The following is a 3628-nucleotide window of genomic DNA, read 5'->3' on the forward strand; positions in this document are numbered from 1 at the left end:
GGGTTGCCTTAGAAGAGGTGTCCGGGCATCGGGTTCTTATCAAGAGCAAGACCGAGAAATTGTGGTCTTTCGGCACGTGGCACCAACACGAGGCTACGTCTCGAATTTCTTCGTGAGACTGGCCTCATCCTGAGGTGCGCCATGAAGGTCGGGAACCCCTTCTAGACAAAGCAGGGGAATCGACCTTCCTGCCATGATCAGGAGGGGAGAAGGGGCTCAAATGAAGTGGTGCCAGGAACTTCGGTGTTCCCTTGGAGTGAGACCGGTATATTGGGGAACTTTTGGGGTCGCATCAAGGGTGCCAAGTAGCATTTCGAACTTTATGACGAAACATGGGACTTCTCTTGAGACTCTGTAGCGGGCAAAGGCCTCATATTGTGATGAATGGGGAACCACGTGGTTTTTAAGAGTTGCGGTGGGATTCTCGAGTTACAACGGGAAATTCAGACTTCCTCTTTTGTTGGCCCAGTGAAGACCAATCTTCCATTCGAATTGCGAGGGAGAGATGGGTGTTGCTCTCGAGTCACTGTAGGGCAAAATAGACCTCATCTAGGCTTTTGTCCAGGACATAATGTTCCTCTCCAGGGGCAACAGGGATCTCGGGGTTGCATTCCAGGCTCACCCAAGGTAAGGCCTCATCTCGAGGGGAAACAAAGTACTCTGCTCTCCTCTCAAGTCGCGACAGGTATCTCTTGGAGCCCATTGAGTGGCCTAAAGGGAGTAAAGCCTCCTGTGAAGTTTGGAGAAAGGACCAGGGATTGCTCTCCAGGTCAGGCAGGAAAAGATGTCCCCAATCTCGCGATGACGGTGGCGTCTTGTGGGTTTTCCCGAGCTGTGGCGCCAGTGTGGGGTTTCTCACGAGGTATGACGGGGAGCTCAGGGAGCCTCTCATGTGGCGCCAGGGAAGTCAGGTGTCCATGAGCATGGCGAGGGGGAGCGTGTCATTGCTCTCGAGTCATGGTAGGGGAATCCGGCCTCAAGACACGTTGAAGACGGACTCTTGAGGTCTTTCTCGGGTTGTGGCAGGATACCCTGTGTTCCCTCGACTTGTGCCGGTGAACTCAGGGAGTTGCTCAGGGTGCCTCTGAGAAGACACTGATACTGTGGTGTTGGGAGGGGCCTCTCGGGACTCCACTGCGTTTGGTGCAATGGAAGATTGCCGGGAGCCAGCGAGAGATATTCCACTCGTGACAAATGTCATGAGGAAAGAGTCTCGGCATACGCAAAGGCGGGATCGAGCCTCCGGGAGTTCCCCCGTATATTCTTCAGCATCTACCCCCAAAAACCAAAGTCTGCCTTCTTTATTGCTTTGTTCTCTCACCTCTGACATTACTGGGGATGTCCCCCACCACCATCTCACTCTCTCTGTCAAAGAGCTAACTTACAGCTCCAACTAATAATGTTCCTGGGCAATTAGGAGTGTTTAAATCCAAACCCCTCAGATGGTTTTCTAACTCGCCTGACAAGTTTACCCGGTCTCCTACAGCTATGCATACGATTGTGTACAGTCTCCCAGCCTCGAGACGCACGGGAAGTTTAAGATATTCAAATAGCTTAGAGCCTCTCAGAGAGTTAGAAACTGTCAGAATAAAACTAGTAAAAGATTTCATTGATGAACCAATGCTTTTTGCCAAGTTTCCACATCCCCTGAATTGTATCCTTGAATGTGTGCTAATTAATATAGTTGGTATGTAGAAAAAATAAGTAGTGGCCTTGATGTTGGTAACTTTAGACCCTTAAGGTAATAAATTCTTTTCTTTGTTGTAAACCCATTACACATCCTCCCTATAGGAATGCAATTTTATCTTCGAAAGATGGCGCCAAACCTTAAACAATTACTCTTAGAGAAAATAACTCTTATGGTTGATAAGTCTTTGTCAAGAGTCATAAAATGTTAATAGGTCTTCTGGCCAGAAGATGATGTAAATCATCTAAACCATTTTTATACGATAAATCTGCAGAAAAGAAACCCTGGTTTTTGATAAGGATTAAAGACTGCTGACTTTGCATCCCCTATTATCCTCTATGTGTAACTTAGGGTATTAAAACCTGTGTTGAAAATAAAGCTACGGGCCTTGCTCGCCAACGCTTGGTCTCCCCATGTCATTATTCCCCTCAATTTTCAGATGAGTGTCCATCTGGAGCGCGGATATCCTCTGCGACCATTTATTTGCCTGGGCTTCGAAGACCCACTCGATAAGGTGTCTAAGGTGGGGCACCTTCCTCTATTCTAGAGGGCACTTGCAGCCTCCGTGGTCAGAGCTAACCTGGTGTCACGGGTTATATTGATTTTCCGCGTAAACCAAGCTACTCAGCTGCTTTTCTCCACTGAATTTTCCTACTGAGCTATCCTCATTCTATTACTCTTTATATCTTTGATGAATAAATAAATATATAAATAGGTCGCCTACTCCATCTTCCCTTCGAATACCCTGGATCAGCTGGGGCTGGACCTCTGCAGGTGGCGCCCGAGACAGGCATTTCGAAGGTAAATCCCCAACCCCATTCCCCCAGTGTTCAGTTTTGGGGACAGATAGGATCCCACTTAGGGGGCTGCAGATCCCCCTGTAGAATAGACAGGGCGAGAGGAGTGGGAAGTGTTGAAGAGTTAGAGAGAAAAAACGGTTTCTAAAAAGGCTGACAAAAAAGGCCTAATCTTTAGATAGCTAAAAGCAAAATCTTTTACTATCCTTAAGTTTCTGACATGGGCAACACTGAATCAAATGAAAGACAGCTCTTTATAGGAGTAATTTTACAGTTATTAAGTAAAAGAAGAATCAAGGTTAAAAAATCTTCCATTCAATCATTTTTTACATTTGTACAAGACCACTGCCCTTGGTTTCTACAACAAGGCACTGTTAACCTAGATATCTTGAAAAAACTAGGAAAACAGCTAAGAGCTTATTGTGCTCAGCAACGTTTGGAAAAAATCCCTACTTACACCTTTCCTCTGTGGAATATGACTAGAGATGTTTTAGATCCAGCTCATGAATTTGAAAAGGTACCTGTTAAAGAGGAAAGTAAAGTTGGAAAAGTACCTGTTAAACAAAAAAGCAAATCTGAAAAGGTACCTGTTATAAAGAAAAGTGAAAATGAAGAGGCTATACCTAGCTATCGACAGCTAAATGAATGGCTAGCCGCTATGACTGCCAATGAGCATGTAAAAGATAGGGATGAAAAGAAAGATCAGCTCTCCCCTCAATTTGAAAAAGGTTTAGAGGAAACAGCAGCTCGATGCCATTCTGATGAGGATTTTTTTTTTTTTAAGCTAAAGATGCTCCTAAAAGTTTAAGAAAACATCCCTAATCAGACCATCCGCTCCTAGGAGGTTGAGGGAAACATCCCCGATCAGACAGTTCGTAAGATTTAGTTACCAAACAGTTAAAGGATCTCCAGAACAGAAGAGGAAAACTTCGGGACGCTCCCATCCCCCTATGCCTCCTCCTCCATGTCGGGGTAAAGGGCCACCGCTAGGAGTTTCGCGGAGAAGGATTTTCTCTAGTCCCAAGGATGAACTTGATCCTCACCTTGAGGCTTCTTTTCTAGTCCCCTCTGCAGTTTAGCCAGGATAAAGAGGTTACAAAATAAATAAAAATATTCTCTAAAATTAAAAAAAAAATTAAAAATG

This window comes from Bubalus kerabau, unplaced genomic scaffold (assembly GCF_029407905.1).
Source record: "Bubalus kerabau isolate K-KA32 ecotype Philippines breed swamp buffalo unplaced genomic scaffold, PCC_UOA_SB_1v2 scaffold_38, whole genome shotgun sequence".
Taxonomy (NCBI): Eukaryota; Metazoa; Chordata; class Mammalia; order Artiodactyla; family Bovidae; genus Bubalus; species Bubalus kerabau.